The sequence below is a fragment of the Brienomyrus brachyistius genome, unplaced genomic scaffold (assembly GCF_023856365.1).
Source record: "Brienomyrus brachyistius isolate T26 unplaced genomic scaffold, BBRACH_0.4 scaffold34, whole genome shotgun sequence".
In the NCBI taxonomy this organism is placed as follows: domain Eukaryota; kingdom Metazoa; phylum Chordata; class Actinopteri; order Osteoglossiformes; family Mormyridae; genus Brienomyrus; species Brienomyrus brachyistius.
In genome coordinates, this window is record NW_026042309.1 from 2,431,035 (window position 1) to 2,449,148 (window position 18,114).

General features: G+C 41.9%; 1 protein-coding gene across 1 annotated transcript in view; it reads right to left on the reverse strand.

The window, feature by feature from the left end:
* Nucleotides 1–18,114, reverse strand: part of LOC125721617 (NACHT, LRR and PYD domains-containing protein 12-like) — a 566,129-nt gene that overhangs the window by 354,835 nt on the left and 193,180 nt on the right. The gene's annotated exons all lie outside the window — the stretch shown is intronic.

Genomic DNA, 18,114 nt, shown 5'->3' on the forward strand with positions numbered 1-18,114 from the left:
AATACAGCCAACTGGACCATCTACCTCTTCAAAAAACATCCATGCAGAGTTTCCTGCCTGTTTCTGACAGCTTTCACTGTTTTTCTTTTTTGCTCCAGTATCTTGACCTTTACAATCTGGAGGATTGCTACCCTCCAACTAGCTGTTTTGGGTCAAAATGGCCCCATCTGTGTTAATTTGCATCATTAATTACAGCATAAATCGATACATTCCAGATGAATTTTTAAGGTAATTTCAACAAAAGCCTGTAAAAGTGTTAGTTCTGTTAGGCAGAACTGAAAATATGATGTTAAATGTATCACAGTGCAATTGTATTAAAAATAAATCAATGACTTTGCATGACTATTTTTGCACGACAGATTTAAATTTCATGTTTATAGTTCAATTTTATGTTATATAAACAAAATAATTTTTAATACAGTGCATTTTTTTATTAATTCAACAGCACCCATGTTCAATCCACTTAAGTTTGGAAGGTGTATTGGAAGGTAACGCAGATATTTCTTAAGTGGGCATCCAGAGATATCGTCCCCCCTCCAAGCACCCCTTTTCTCCACTAGTTCTGTATGGAGCTCGACAGGAGGAATGGAGAGGTAGAGAAAGGGGTTAGTCTCACACATAATGTAATGCAAAATAAAGAGTAAATACAAGTGCCATGAAGCAGAATTGAGCTCCAGCAGGCCTCGACTTACAGTAAAGGAATTGTAAGGCAGACATGCTAACAAAACAGCTTTACATTCCCAATTCCAAACCATTAATGGGCAACCTTAGAGTGACAACGGCTAAAAAAAACCTTAGCTATAAGCAGGAATGAAACGTTGTGAAAAGCCAAGACTCCACATGAACATGTTCTCCCCTTGCAGAGTCAGATCACGCATTTGAAGTGTTCCCAAGTGTTTGTGTGTTTTAGGTTCCTGTTAGTGAGGGGTCCTTTGCCGTTCTGTCTGACATCCAACAGAAAGTCCACTGTGTCTCTGCAACTTAAGCTGAGTCAGTGTAAGTGTGTGGCTCAGTAGCTCAAGTATTTGGGCTTGTAATCCAAAGTTTGCTGGTTTAAATCCAGCTTCAGATGGATAACTGTATGTTTATGGGCCATTGAGTTATGAAAAATAATCAATGTAGTGAATCACTATATTCTCAAATTACTTGTACTTTTATGAACAACACCGTTTATTAAACAAACAAATCTACATTGGCAGAATGAAGAATTAAAAATGAAAATAAACTATCATTTAAGAAACTGTGGAAAACTGAATATACAATATTTGTAAATTGAAGGAAGAGTCCATTAACTTAAAACCGTTTTTTGGTGGATTCTTTTTTTTTTACAGTGTATGACGCGCTTGAATTCACTGAGCTCAAGTGTATGTGAAAATTAATATATTTACATCTAGTATGTTTCATGGCTTCACTGTATTTCCCTCTGCAATGATCAGTTTCATCTAATTGGTGATGTTAAAGGCAGAGCTGAAATTTAGTTTAGTCATGACCTCAAAATTTAATTGAGTAGGTATTCTGTACAACCAGACGGAACTGCTGGTTGGGCTGGTCATCACCTGCTTTTTCTAAGTGAGGTCAAAATGTAAAGTTTCAAATTGCACAATATATATTAATCTGTTTTTAATGTTTTTACAAAATATTTTTATGTGTTTGCATCTTATATTTTGTATAATGGGCTTGTACATTTGATTCTTCCTTGATTTCGGTGTAATGAAGTGTAACTAGTGAAAAAGAGAGAAGCTTTTGGGAAGCATTATTGAGCTGATTGTCCAGAGTCACTTGGGTGATAATTAAGGTCAATATAAATCACCTATTACCCACTGTAACCCTTTGTATTCCCCCCGCACACTCTGTTAACAAAATAAGAGGGTTGAAGTTAAATCAGGTTAAAAAGGTAAATTTGATCCTCCGCCTATCGCGGAAGATGCGTTCCAGACCCATCAGCGATAGGTGAAAATCCACGATACAGAAGTTTTTTTGAAGTTTAAGCCTTAAAATACCCCTCCCACATGCTTTAAACATATGTAAACTCATTAAAACAACACATATATCTGTATGTCGGGCTAAGGATATGAGTGACATAATAATAATAATAAAAATGAAATAATAATATGTAATATATATATATACACACACACAACTTTCTCTCTATATATGTAATGGAATATATAAAAATAAAAACATATATGGCTCTTACATATTCTTTTCATACTTCTTCATGTAGCATACTGTTGATTCATTCAAGCCATAATGGCGAACGCCGTCCGCATAACGCTTTCCTTCCCGAAGCACATCCAGAAGTTTTACCTTCTCCTGAATGGTCAACGTCTTCCATCGTAGGGCTTAGAACAAAACGAAAACAATCGGACCACAAACAATGTACGGGAAACGCAGAGAATCGTGAGGCGTCGGAGAAAAATCTGTGATTTAGTGGGGGAATCGCTGTAATTTGAAATCTGCCAATCCTGGTTTTCAGCACCATGGACAGAAACCTGTCGTTTATAGGGACCTATTATGCCCATTTTCACTGTTCATAATTGGATTTTTATGGTCTGCTAGAATAGATTCACCCTTTTAATAGATGATATCCTAGAATCCAATATATTATTACAGGGCTGTTTTCATTTGATATTAACCAAACGTGATATTTTTATTTTTACTTTTGATATCTCATCCTTTTCCCCTTATCTGATAAGAGCCGCTGTCCGCTGAGACAAGCTGGTGTGTTTTTACTGCTCATTGAAAAGTGGGTGGTGCGGACTTTGTGTATTACATCACACTCTGAGACAGTCACTGACTGGTGGGCTCTGAGGGGGCGGTGTGACCTGAAAATCATCTATCAATCAACCCAGGATGGGGGGACAGGCAAGTGTAAGGCAACAGTGCTAACCACTGCACCGCTCCTGAAAATCATGAACCATTTTAAATGTTGAAGTTTTTTTGAAATATTTATTAAATTTAAATATTTATTAAATCAAAACATTGAGCAGTATACATGATATAGCGACTCATTAATGAATAAACAATATAATAAGATTCAATTTTGCTTTCACTACTTAAAGCGCCAGAACAACGCATTTGAAAAAATCAACAGCTATATCTCTTACCAGAAATCAGGAACAGGTTAAGAAAATCCACAGACTTCGTCGCGAGCAGTTTAATATACGAACTATTTCCTTCTACCCAACTCCACACACCAATAATATCACTGCGCAGCAGATATCGCCAGGGAGCTCGCGCTCGTGTCTAATGCGCAGTGATACGAGTAGTGTACTTCGATAGAAGCCCGACATTTCTACGACTGATATTTCCAAATCTGAACAACTCCCAGCACAACTTTGATGGATAGATAGCATTAAGGCCCCTCTAAAATATCTTTTTATAGTTTTGGGGTGAACCTCCCATTTAAACGAAGTACATCGTGGTGCTCATGAATTTGAAAGCCTAGATGCCTCACCTCGCTTTTCCACAACGTGTCAGCAGCGCCACCATCTTGGAGCGGTAATTAGGCATAAACAAGCAACATGTCAGGGTGTAGATGGAAAGATCTTTTGGCCATAACTTCTTTACTAATTAACGCATTTATATCTTACAATTATGTAGAATAAATAAAAAAGCCCACCACTACAATATGATTAGTATCGACATTTCGGTAGACTCCTATGTTGTAATAAAACTGTATGGTCCTCTGGGAGTTGGGCAGTAGAAAGGAAATGTAAAGTATCAATAAGAAATACTATTAATGAAGTAGCCGCCCTATCCTTTTACTTTGTATGGAGTGTGCATACAAGACACAACTAATGCAGTTGTACTGTTATGTATATAATTTAAAAGGTATACTTGCCAGCAAAAGATTGAGTTAATAAAATTAAATGAAAAGTATTAAGACCCCTTGTCATTCATAGTATTATATACTTCTTAATTTTACAAAGACTTTTTTCCTATCATATTTTTAAGTTTTTGAAGTTGATAATCTGGAAAACTGCTGCCTGGGATCAACTATCCATTCTTGACTCTTGGAATAGGAATTGAAGTCGAATAAAACAGCCTTACAGCACCCTCTTGTGACATACAGTAATATGGAAAACAGAACAATTACTAACTGAACGCAACATCCCCCCTTTACTTATGTATTCTTCTTCCTGCAGCAGCACTGTAATCTATAAAAGACACGCCTTACCTGAAACATTTATTCCTATAAGGTCACTACACCCCAGAAAAAACAATAATGTAAGTTCAACAAAAAACATTGTGCTTGTGCCTTCCTGTAAGTGCACAACCTTTTCACTATGAACTGCCTGTTTTGCTTCCAACAGAAATCAATTACAATTAGAAATGTTCCATTCACTGAGGACCACAGTAAGAGGATCTATGAACAACTGTTATATATTTTACACTGAATCTATCTTTTCCTTTAAGGTATCTCTTTCTAACCAGAAAATCACGGTCAGAACATGCATTTCATTTCTTTGTTTAATTCTGTGAAGTTCCATAGTCCTTGAGCCGATGATGGTTTGTGTGCCCTGGCTGCACAGCTTCCAGTTCCTTAGGCCATTCCAAGCTCAACTGTTCTTTCAGGACCAGTCTTTGGCAGGGCTGGAAATTTGGGAAGTCCACTGGGTACTGAGGCCAAATGGGCAGCATGCCATGCTTTCCCGTCAGCCAGGATGGGTCTCGATGGGTGCAGAGAATTTCTGATGCCCTTTTTGCACATGCGCTGGTTTCCACAGCCGCACTCTGTGCCCTTCTCTGAATGAGGGAGTGCGAGCTCCCTGTCTTGCATCACAGTACTGTTTCATGTGAGATTGGCAAAGAGACACCCAGCAATGCACTTTATTATCATGTCACTTAATTATCACTTATGCCCCTTCAGTATCAGGCCAAGTACAAACACTACACAAGCAGAGTATTCTGTGGGGAAAGATTAATGTCCTCAACTGCTGAGAGCAGCGTGCTGGTGATGCTCTGTGCTCATTACATCTGTGAGTTCATTACTCTCTGTAGTGCTTTTCAATGCTGCATTGAGCAGTTGCCAGGATGTTATGCTGCCTCTGAGGATAACTGTTTGTTTTGAAGTAGAATAATTCAGAATAATTCAGAAGATGGATACAGATTTTCTCTTATTAAACAAGACACTGGCTCACTCATAATTGTCCAATAAGAGATAAGGAGCATTCCTATTGAACAATCATGACTTCTAGCTTAAGTTAACTCCGCTAACTGAGAAATCCTGCTTAGTGGAACACCTCCCAGGTCAGAAGAGAACAACTACAACAACCAAGAGTCACTACCTGGCTTCTGGTTATTGTGCATTAGCTCACAGCTCAGACTGGGAGTCATTTCATAATGAATCGACTCCTCAAGTCCAAGCCTTGCAGTGGACTGCAAAGCATCCAGGGACACTGCGCAGCACGTTAAAGGACAGCTCTTATGGAGTGACCACTAAACGTAAAAGTGGAAAAATAAATCATTTAAAAAATGTTAAATGAATAGTTAAGGAAGATGTAGCATTTGATTATGTCCATGCATTTTATAATCTATTCAGTACAGGATCATAGGGGAGTCACAATAGGACATACTGTAAGGAAGGGGAATATTCTGCCAAGAAGGTCAGTGCATCATAGGACTCACTGACAGACACAGACACACACAGGCACAAGGAAACAAGCAGCAGAACATGCATATTACATGCAGAGCCAACAAGCCTGTAGGACCTAAGAACAAACTTAGATTTGGGTTCAAAGTGTTCTATCTCGGATTTTCTTGCTGTTGGTACTACAGCCAGACACACAACAGTCTGTAGTCATGATCCTCGTTCCCCAGTAAAATACTCTTATTTTCTTTCATGCGTACTTTGACAAAGACATCAGCTTAATACAATGCACAAGGCTCACAAGTTGAAACTTCAAGAATAGGCACAGACCATGACATCACCTTAAAACCAGCTTGGAAGGTGATGAAATTGTAACCTGGCTGTCTTCATCGCCTGATTTAATCCCCATCATTAACTATGGGGCCTTAATGTAGCATAAGATTAACCACGATCACAAACATTACACTTCTCAGAGCGGCGTCTAGGAGGTTGTCCTAGTTGCTTGTGTGTGTGTGTGTGTCTGTGTGAACTGATACCAGGCTCATGATGGTCATTGACAAGAAAGGGCATTAAACTTGGCAAAAGGGACCGCAAAGAATGGCAGATTGTTATTCTTTATATAAATTCAATAACTAACTAAGTCTTCTTTTATTATTGCTTCTCTTAATAGAAAAGAGAGAAAAATCCATCAGTTTCTTTTGTTTTCATTTGTAACTAATTTTCTCTAAAAAAGAATTTACTTTTAGCAAGACAAAACTTCTGAATTCATTTTCTCAGTCTGTCAGTTTGCACGCACACACACACACACACACACACACACACACAGTCAAATGCATTCATAAATGTATATATATAGTCAGGAGTGGTACTTTCACCACGATATGTCACCCATGTGCACTGTCTTCGAGTAGTGAACCAGTTTTCAATACAATGGTTAAAAAGGCTGTTACGATCCTCAGTCTAGGGTTGAGGACCGCCAGAAAGGTAAAGGGAAAGGAGAGGGGAAAACGAGACAACCAGGGTATGGGAAAAGGGAACACGGGACACAAAGGGATCTATTTTTGTATTTTTTTATGTTTATTCACAAAGACTTTCACACACAATAGGGCAACAGACTTCGGGAGTGACACCGCCAAAACAATAAACAAAACACCACTAACGAACACGTCCCAAACTAAGCTAACTCTAAACGAAAAGAAAAATGACACAGACTAATCCTAACTCCCTAACCAAAACACAGAATAAGCAACACGTACGCAAAACAAAACAGCCGTCACTCCCTACGCACTTAACAGAAACCAACATACAGAACACCAAAGCCGAAACACAGTATCCGAGGGGCGAAGCAAGAGAGGAGTCAGGAGGAAGGCAATAGATCACAAACCAGAAAGCAGTCAAAACCAAAGGCAAAGGTACAGAGGGATAAGGCAAGAGACGAAAACCAGAAAACCAAAACTGTCATACACGATCAATCAAAAGAACACAAGCAAACCAATACCGCAACAACCAACTGTGAGCAGAGCTGCCGCTACTCTCCCGCCACGGCCTTTTAAATCATAAATGCGGAAGTAGCGTATAGCTCGGGGCGTGGCCAGGTCCGGGAGGCGGAGACGAAGGCAGCCGGACAACGATCAGGACAATCCCCCCCCCAAACCTTACGGCACGTAACAAGGCTCAAACCTTCAGTGCCTCGTTGTGCCATCTCTACCAGTGTTTTTTTTCAACAGGGAAAATACAACTTGTATGCTGGCCTTAGAAGCACAACTTAAAAGAATAGCTGCCATGCTTCTGTCTAGCATGGCAGAGGGAGTAAAACGGTATGGGACTGCTTTGGTGCTGGTAAGGTGGGTGATTTACACAGAGTACAAGGTGCAATGAACCAGCAAGGTTACCGCTCTGTTTTACAACTCATGCCACCCCCTGTGGTCAGCACTTCTATCAAGCAGCAAGGCTGATTCAAAGCACACTGGTGAAAGATGAGGAATCCAGAGAACTGTCCTGCTTGACTGGCCTACAGAATCATCACATCTCCAGCCTATCAAGCTCATGTGAGACCAGCTTCACCGTGAGGTCAGAGAAAATACCAAGCCAGTCCCACCTCTGGGAATAGCAGGATTGAAATTTCCCCTAATATTGTCATAAACGGACAGCTCTAATGGCAAAGGACTGCAAAGCTGTAATTGCTGCAAATATAGTTTTCATACAGTTTGATTAATTGAAAATGAAGATGAAACTTATTGCAATATTTATTATATCACAAAGCAGAAGGCAGCAGGGAAAAGTAAAAAAAGAATCACCCCAGATGGGACTTAAAACCACAATATCCAGCTCAGAAAGTCAGGGCCGTGGGCGTTTGGCCAGTGGGGCAACCGGCAGACCTGAGCTTATGACCGGGACACTTGACTCACAATGGAAGCTCAGCAAATTATAAGCAAGCCTGCAAAAGTGACATGAATGGATCTGTGTAATCTATGGTAAAATGCATCTTGGGGCCGAGACACTAACACTCACAGTCCATGAGAAGATGACATCCATCACTGGATCTCACTCAAATGCGCTCATCGAGTTTCCGCTATGCCTTTGGCATTTAATGTTTGTACTTAGCTATAGAGTGGCAGGAACACAAATGAATGGGAAGTTTATTTGCATTACAGCAATACGTCACACATGACTATGTAAGGGAATAGATGAAACCCTGCATACATCACTATACTAGTGCAATTCAGTACAAAGTGCACTGACATGATTCATATGATTTCTGGTTTGTTTGGAAAATTTAGGTCCACCATAAGCTATGTGTTTTATTTATGATGCACATTGATGAAACTATTTGGCTGACACAATATCAAACTTATTTTATAATTGTGACGCCCGCTCCGTCCGCTCCTCGTGTGTGCCACGCCCCCTAATTACCCACGTGTGATTTCCTGATCGTGCCCAGTCGTGTCTTGTTTCCTGCTGCCTTGTTTCATGTATTTAAGTTCCTGATTTGTACTAACCCGTGTCTGTCACTGATGTTACCTTATGTCAGTCTGTGTCTGATGTCCCTAGCCCCGATTCCTAAGAATAAACCCCCGTTTTTCCGTATCCCGCTTGCCTGCCTGCTCCTTCCGCACGATCGCCGCTCTCTGTTCGCGATCGCTGCCCACGACCCGTGACAATAATTTTAAAGGTTTAAATACAATTCTGGGTGTTGGACATCCTGTCAGCCTTCCCCTCAAGAGAGAGTAAACGATTGCAGGGCATTACAAAGGTCCAGAATGGATTTTTCATTTACAGATGTCTTCTTTGCCTCTCGTGACCAGTATCTCACTCCGGACCAGTGGTGGATCTCGTACTCAGGCACAGAAAATGGGTCCTTCCGCCCCGTGGATCTCCTCATCCCCTCAGCCACAGATTCCCTCCAAGCTGATGGGGTAACTATGGTTGGCAGAAGTGGGGTTTGCTGTTCACTGTCATCCGCTTGACGTTGATGGACCACTTGCTGAGGCTGAGGATGGTGGTCTTTACGTATCCTCACTGTTAGGCCTCTGCACACCCATTTCTTTTGCTGACCTGTTGCACAGAAACATTTCATAGTAAACTGTAACATGACTACAGCAATTATTTCAATGTTGTTCAGTCAGTGAGAATCATTTACATAGTAGGGAGCAGATAAGCAAGAAGGGAGGTGGTGCTGCAGAATATGTAAAAGAGAACTTGCAGGCAAGGGAGCTCACTGATAAAAATATAGCTAGAGAAGCTACAGCGCCCTCCACAATTATTGACAGCCCTTGTAAATATTTGTGTTAGGTTGAAGAAACAGTTGTTAATCATTTCTGTATGATCAGCAATGAGTGTAAATATATATGTATACGTTATTTCTTATCTTCTAGCCACATACTCTTAGCTATTGTACTCTAAGTAGGTGGTTAACAGCTGCCTACTTAGATAAGAATCTCACTTCCCTCTCTTGCGCCCCCCATTGACTATAAATAAAGAAGCCAAGGGGAACCACCCTTTGTAACACATTCTGCTGTAGTTTGCATTGCAGAGAGTGTGGGTACCCTTGCAAGTAAAACTGTAACCTGTGTGTGTCTCATGAATGTGGAGTTGGGGTGGAAACGCCGGGCGCTTTCCCCAACACCTCTAGACCTCTGAAGGTTTGCTGCACTATCTGCCATGTAATGAGCCTCCGTCACCCGTTCATGTATTTCCCTACAGTTTTGGAGATGCTGTGACCGAATCATCAAGCCATCACAACTTGGCCCTTGTCAACTCAAATCTTTAGGCTTGTCCACTTTTCTGCATCCCAGTATATCCTACACATTGTTTATTTGCTGCCTAATAGGTCCCACCTACTAGCAGGTGCCACTATTACCAGGTAATCAATATTATTCACCTGTTAGTGGGCGCAGTGTTTGACAAATATAGTTTAAAATATCAGTCATTTAACCTAATTCCGAAATATTAAATGTGGAATGGAAATAATGGAAGCTATTGCTTATGTGGAGTGAACTGAACTTAATTTTGAACAATGTTTCAAATTGCTACATACCTGAAATGTTTGTGGTTTCTTGTAGAAAGAACAGAAGCACTTGAGGTTTGCCTCCAGGACATCACACCTCCTATTAAGCACCGTTACAAAGTAATTTCCTTGAAATATCATCAAAATTTTTTTTTTTCTGGACAGCTCTAAGACTGGGTTTCCGTGGGACATTATTAGGATTAGAAGTAATTAAACCAATTTGGTCTTACATAGCATTAAAAATGGTTTAATTGACAAACAACGCCTTAAATGGCTTTAAAAAGCATGACGTTTTAATGTCATGTACATTAAACATTTAATATACACACAGGACCAGTTGGCTAAATTCTCCAACCTGTGATTGGCTGGTTTGTGATGCTTGTGGATATCACTGTGCTCTCAGAATGGAGCAGTGTTGTGCAAGTTCACACTTTTCATGATCTAGTTCAAAGTTCAGTTCATACATGCTCAAAGTGAACTGTTCACATTCATAGCTCACAATTTAAATTTTTGAACTAGTTCAAAGTTCAGTTCATTTTATTTTTAGGTGCAATATATAGTCTAAATCAAAATTTATTTTGTTTTAACATACATCTATAACCTACCTACATTCTTGCATATATGGACATGTATAGACAAAGGACACAAAATATTATTCTTATTTATGGTTTATTTATCTCTTGCCCCAATACTAGACAAGGGAAGGAAAAGAAAAGTACTGTAAACACATATCGGCATCATATCCATCTCAAATGAAAACTAGACAGAACAGAATATTTATTATTCAGCAAAATATCTCTTTAGTTTTATTTAAAAAAAAAAAAAAAAACTCACGCTTCTTGAAGGTGTGTGGCACCATCTCACTGAACTATTAAAAATAAAAACTTTCACATACAGAAGCCATTGTTGTAGTAAGTAATGAACACTCCACAGACCATGCCTATGGCTTCAGTCCAAACTGTTTTTTGTTCACGTTTAACAGCAGTTGCTTTTCAAAGTTGGCATCTCCCAATCGGTTTCTCCTGGGCCTAAATATCTGGCCACCAGTATTGAAGAGTCTCTCCACTGGAGCACTTGATGGGATTGCTGTGTTATATTTGATGAAGAGCTTCTTCAGTTTGGGCAGCAGCATGTATTCAGTAAACTCGTCAGTGGTTGGGGCGTCCAGATAGATGTCCACCTCAGACTTATTGACAGCTGATGGGCTTTGCTTGAACTTAAAAAAGGATGAAGCACTCTTTTTCCCCTCAAGGTCATCAGGGGCTTAAAATAAAGGTTTGGATGAGGGGGCGGCATGCCGTCAGACCTGGTGTAGCTGTAGGCTTTGAACTCTCATCCAACAGACCATCCAAATCATTTTTCAATTGCACAATGGTAGGAGCCAGGTAGCCGAGGAATGTGTTTTTTCCCCCTGAAGGATGTTCAGAGCACATGCCAAGGGACCCATCACACTCACAAACTTGTTGATGAAGTCTATTTCCTCTGGAGTGAATCAACGAAGCCCAAACTCATCACAGATGGTGTGCAGAAGGAGTCTGTCATACTCAGGAGTGGCATCCAATGGCACTGTTAGATTGCTGGTCTGGGGAGTCAAGGTGGCTATGTGAGCCAGGCGCTGCATTGAGAGGAACATAGAATTCCAACGTGTGTCGTTCGGAGTGACAAAGCCAATCTTTAGCTTTTACTCAACAAAATCTGAGGCTTTCGCACTCCTTTTCACCCTATTCCACAGAGCAGATGCCTTGGAAAATACAGGCCTCGCTAATTTGTTGTACAGCCTATCCGTTACATTCTTTGCATCTGTGGCAACAAGATTTAAAGTATGGGCCATGCACCTTCTATGAGGTGGGAGGCAGGGATCCTCTAACTCTGACAGAGGTGCAGGCTCAAGACCATCGTCCTCATCATCGGAGCTCTCAGCAGGGGTAGATCCTGTGTCACTGCCTTCAGTCACCTCATCAGCTGCTCTAATAACAACACTGTCTCCAAAACAGCTGAATGCTTTGACGAAATTGGAAGCATTGTCAGTCACTGTGCACACAATTTTGTTTTGAATTTTAAATTCCTTGTACACATCCGTCAGCACTTTAGCCAGGACATCATATGTGTGTGACCCTCTGACACGACGACATGCAAGGGCTGCTGATCTCCTGAGTGACACATCATTTTTATCAAGCCAATGAATTGTGATGCCCATGAATCCTTTGTTGACAGCTGACCAGCAGTCAGCTGTTGTGCATACAAAGTCAAGCTCAGCAAGTTCAGCTTTTAAATTACTGATAACCTCAATGAATTCCTTATTCATTAGTCCCTGCACCTGTCTTCTTGAGGGCACATGTCTGCCTGGTTGCAAACCAGTTACTAGTTTTATGAAGGAGGGTTTTTCAACCTTACTCAGTGGCTGTAAATCTCCAACAATGTAGTCTATTATTAATCTGTCTACCTGTTGCTGGGAGATTATACCCCTGAAGGCAGCAGGCAGTGTGACTTGAGTCGTTTGGGGACTTTGGCTGGGGGTTTTGCCCTTCCCTCTATGACCTTGAAGGGCTTGCATATATGCTTTCACGCTGGACGAATGCTTCAACTCAACGTGTCTTTTCAAATTGGAAAATGAGGTCATTGATGTTCTAACTTGTTTTTTCAGCGCAGGTGGACAAAGCTTGCACAGAAAGGTTAGGTTTTTACCGTCAGAGTCTCTGTGAAACAGTGTGTAAAATGCCCGTAAATTGTCAAAGTTACAGCCAGCATCATCCGTGTTTTCTGTGCCAGCTCCACTGGTGGTTGAGCTTTCCTCCTCTGCGCTTGCCATGGTTACTGCTGCAGCAGTTCGCTTCGCGCTCATGCGTTGCCAAGGCTGTGCCCTTTGAGAAGTGTGTGTATGCATTATGGGAAACGTAGTGTGAAGCTAAAGACATTAGATTCGACTGTCCTTGGCTTTACACTACGTTACCCAAGATGCACTGCACACAAGCACTGAGCGAGAGTCAGGCTGAGCATTTTATTTTTCGAGCGGAGGAGCCCTTCGCTAGTGCTTGAGTGACAACACAACATGCTGTTTAAATGTGTGAGCCGACCTTGTCACTCGACTCATCAGGTGAAAATAAATCCCGATGTTTAATTGCATTCCAACAGTGAACGACGTCTACGCCGTTCATCACACATAAAATTCACGTTCAAGTTCTTGATTTACTAATAAGTTGCGTTCAGTTCAAAGTTCACTGAAATATGAACGTGTTCAATGAACGCGTTCTTTTGAACTCGTTCATGCACAATACTGGCTGGTTGTCACTTGATACCTTTTCAGAACCTGCCTGTGTTTCCACCAGTTTAGAAAATGAACATAGGTGACAGTGACAGTAAAGGTTCATATTGTCACGTTCAAAGCCGGACGGAACGGCGATAGTGCGAGGCGAACGGGCAGGAAGCAGGCGGACAGGCGGAAGTCGGGGTAAACCAGGGATTTAATAAATAAACAGGGAGCAGGAGACATGAAACGCCAACTAACATCAATGAGAGACAAAGGACTCAGGTAAGACACGGACTGAAATACACAGGACTGATTGAAAATAATCGGACACAGCTGGGTACAATCATGAAAGAACACGTGGGTAATCAGGGGGCGTAGCACACACGAGGAGCGGACGGGCCAGGCATCCATCCATCCATCCATTTTCCAAACCGCTTATCCTATTGGGTCGCGGGGGGTCCGGAGCCTATCCCGGAATCAATGGGCACGAGGCAGGGAACAACCCAGGATGGGGGGCCAGCCCATCGCAGGGCACACTCACACACCATTCACTCACACATGCACACCTACGGGCAATTCAGCAACTCCAATTAGCCTAAGCATGTTTTTGGACTGTGGGGGGAAACCGGAGTACCCGGAGGAAACCCCACGACGACACGAGGAGAACATGCAATCTTTGTCATCGTCTACTGGATATAAAATATCTTCAAACGGGATATTAAACAGTTCAATCTTGAGAAATAAAGTAGCTATTTTAAATATAGAATAATTAACTGACTTACACTGGAACAGACCCAATACAGAAAAAAGTATTGCAATAATAACATGATGTAGCAAAATTTGTCAGAAGGTTTAGTAGTGACTTGGCTCGAATTGGAAGAGATGAAGAAAAGAAAATTATAAATGAGATTTACTGCTTTAACCTGCAAACCAGTCAATCGTCTTACTGATACAGAAAATAATGTAGGAGGTGACTTACAGAATAAATTGTATGATTATATATAAACATAAGGCAGAAGGAGCCTTTGTTAGATTGTGGCAAAAATGGCTTGAACAAGGTGAGCAGAACTCAGCCTATTTCTTTAGGCTGGAAAGTCAGCAAGTCAGGAACAACAGCATTATGCGGGTGAGGATTTATGGAAATGCTGCAGATGACATCAAGAAAATAGCCGAATTCTGCACTGAGTTCTTTAATAATTTGTATGTCAGGAGTCTTGATCCAAAATTTTTGATTTCTTCTCAAACATCACGGGAATAACTGATGTGGATCGTGAACTTTGTGACGTCCCAGTTGGTTTAACTGAGATGTGTGCAGCAATAAATTGCTTAAAAAAAAAAAAAAAAAAAATTTAAATTAAAAAAATTGCTTTTTTCATCATTGCTGGAGATTTCAATCAGGCAAATCTGAAGCCAGTTTTCCCCAAATTCTTCCAATATATGAACATCCCAGCTAGAGGGAGAATCTGTCTGGACAATGTTTACACAAACGTTTGTGAGGCCTACAAGGCCCCCCCCCCCCACCTCGGCTACTCAGACCATGTCACTGTGATCATGGTTCCTGTGTATAAATCCCTGCTGAAGCACAACAAACCAGTCAGTCAGAGTGTGGCCAGCTGGTGCCGTCTCAGCTCTCCAAGGCTGCTTTGGATCTACTGACTGGGACATTTTTAAGGAGGCTGCTATAAATGGTGACGCCATCAACCTGGAGGAGTATATAAACTCTGTGATCGATGACCACGAGAGCCGACCAAAGGCCCTGGATGATGAGGGAAGTGCTCACATAGCTAAGAATCAGAAATGCAGCTTTCAGATCTAAAGACAAGGCTGCCCTCAGGACGCCCACAGACAACCTGTCCCGAGCTATGAGGATAGCCAATCAGGCACATGCACAGACGATCAATGTACACCTTAAATGCACCAAAGACACACGCCGTATATGGCAGGGAATTCAGCCAATCACGATCTACGAGCCCATCCTACACATCAATGGCGGTGATGTCTCCCTTCCAGATGAGCTAAACAGCTGTTTTGTACAGAATAAGCCGACACCCCCCCCCCCACCCCCCAAGTGAGAAGCTACTTTGTCTGACCACAGCTGATGTGAGAAGTACTCTATCCAGAGTCAACCCACGCAAGGCAGCAGGAGCTGACAACATACTTGGCTGAGTGCTGAGAGAATGCACTGACCACATGGCTGGGGTCCTCACAGAATGCACCTCTTTAAGCCAGTGGTCTGTCCCAGCATGCTTCAAATTAACCGCCATCATCCCAGTGCTGTAGAAGCCATCAGTGACAGGCCTGAATGACTACTGCCCAGTAGCACTCATGTCAATCATCATGAAGTGCTTGGAAAGGCTGGTCATGGCAGTAATACATAAAGACTAATCTTCCCACCTCTCTAGACCCTCTCTGATCTGCATACCGGTCCAACAGGTCTACTGAGGACACCGTAGCCTCTGCCCATCACCTTTCCCTGACACATCTGGGTAAGAGAGTCACAGATGTCAGGATGTTATTCATAGACTTCAGCTCTACCTTCAACATGTCCCTCAAAAACTGAGGGGGTTAAGCTTGAACACCACTCTCTGCAGCTGGATCTTGGATTTCCTGACAGAGACGCCCCAGTCAGTATGTATGGGCTGCAACACGTCCAACACCATCATCATCAAGTTTGTGGATGATAAAACTGTGGTGGGACTGATAAATAGAGAAGATGAATCAGCATACAGAGAAGAGGTGGAAAGTCTGTCCACAAGGTGCAGAGACTACAATCTATCTGTCAACGCTGACAAGGCAAAAGAGATGATTGTGGACTTCAGAAGGACACGTCCTGTCCACACTCCACTCAGCATCAACGGTACTGCTGTGGAGATTGTAAGGAGAACCAAGTTTCTCGGTGTGGACATAACTGAGGAATTTACATGGACAAATAACACCAGCTCCTTATTCAAGAAAGCCCAGCAAAGACTAAACTTCCTGAGGTGGCTGAAATAAGCAAACCTTCCCCTCCCATCCTCACCATGTTCTATAGAGGCACCATCGGCAGTGTTCTGACTAACTGCATCACCATCTGGTGTGGCAGCTGCAACAAATCTGACCGCAAATTCCTGCAGAGAGCAGTGAAAACAGCAGAGAACATTATGGGATGCCTCTCCCTTCCCTACAAGCCGCTTTTTGCAAACGCAGTGTCCGCAAGGCCTGCAGCATTGTGCAGGACCCATCACATCCCTCACATGGTCATTCCACACTCCAGCCACCTGAGAGAAGATACTGCAGCATCAGAGCCGGATCTGCCAGGCTGCGTGGCAGTTTGTACCCCCAGGCTGTCAGGCTCCTCAACACCATGCTGCCTCCCAGGATCCCTCACTCTGCCTCCTCACTGCCTCAACCCCCCCGTAACCCACAACTAAAGGCCACAGACTGACCCTTAAGCGCTGCACTGCACTTAACACTTTGTCACTCTGACATGGGGGCAATAATAAGAATCCCCATTATTCTCTGTCTGCCCCATTATTCTGCTTCTATTCCTATTTTCAGCTGTTAGAAATGTTAGACGTGTTACTGCTGTTACTACTATTATCATACACTGTTTACACTGTGAACTCAGGCTGTTACAGCGTACATGATGGTGAATTCAGGTCTAACTGACTGCAGAAATACATCATATATTTAATATAGTTCTAACAATATTGCACATTGTCCAGTATTGCACATTACTGTATATTGCATAATCTACTCCTCTTCCTCAGTTGCACTGTCCTGTAAGTCCTTTGCACATTGTCTTGTCTTGTTCTCTATATTGGACTAAGTTTATGCTTACACTGTGGGCCCTGAGCTTCGCCATTTCATCTCTCTCTATACTTATATATGGTGGAGATGACAATAAAGTTCAATTTGGCTTTGATCTTGGGGGGTTTGTTCACGGTGCAGCAATTTGGAAAAAGAGGGAACTGAGCTGGAAGGTGAAGCTTTTAATTTACCAGTTGATCTACGTTCCTACCCTCACTTATGGTTATGAGCTCTGGGTGATGACCGAATAAATGAGATTGTGAATACTGTATAAGCAGCAGAAATGAGTTTCCTCAGCAGGGTGTCTGGGCTCAGCCTTAGAGAGGGTGAGGAGCTCAGACATCCGGGCTCAAAGTAGAGTCGCTGCTTCTCCGCATTGAAAGGAGTCAGTTGATGGTTCTAGGATACCTCTTGGACGGCGCCCTGGGGAGGTGTTTCAAGGCATGTCCAACCAGGAGGAGGCCTGGGGGCAGACCCAGAGATTATATATTATATATAACCTGAGAGATTATATATAATATATACTACATTATATACCAGCCTAGATGCATCTACGTTGGGAGCGTCGCATTGTCGCGCTGCTGGAGAGAGGTGTGTGTCCAAAGTGGATTAAAAGACGTTCATATAGTGATCTAAAGACAAACTCACTTTTATTAATAGCTGTTGTAGAATCAATATTAAACTCACTATTTTATTTGTGTCCATTGCTTGGTCAAAATATCAGGCAGATCATTGTGAGCAGCAATAAGTAATAAACATAACAATCTCAAATAATGATAGACATTAATTAGCTTTGCACATTAGTTAATTTTGCACATTGCTTACTGAGCAAAATTAGCACAATACGATCATTAATAGCATAATCAGTTTACTGAATGTGTCTGGCAGGCTGTGGGGTGGACTCTCTATAAAACAAAACAGGTGTTTAGTACCAAATTAGGACCCAATATACTCATTTTTAATTCTTAATTAAAAATT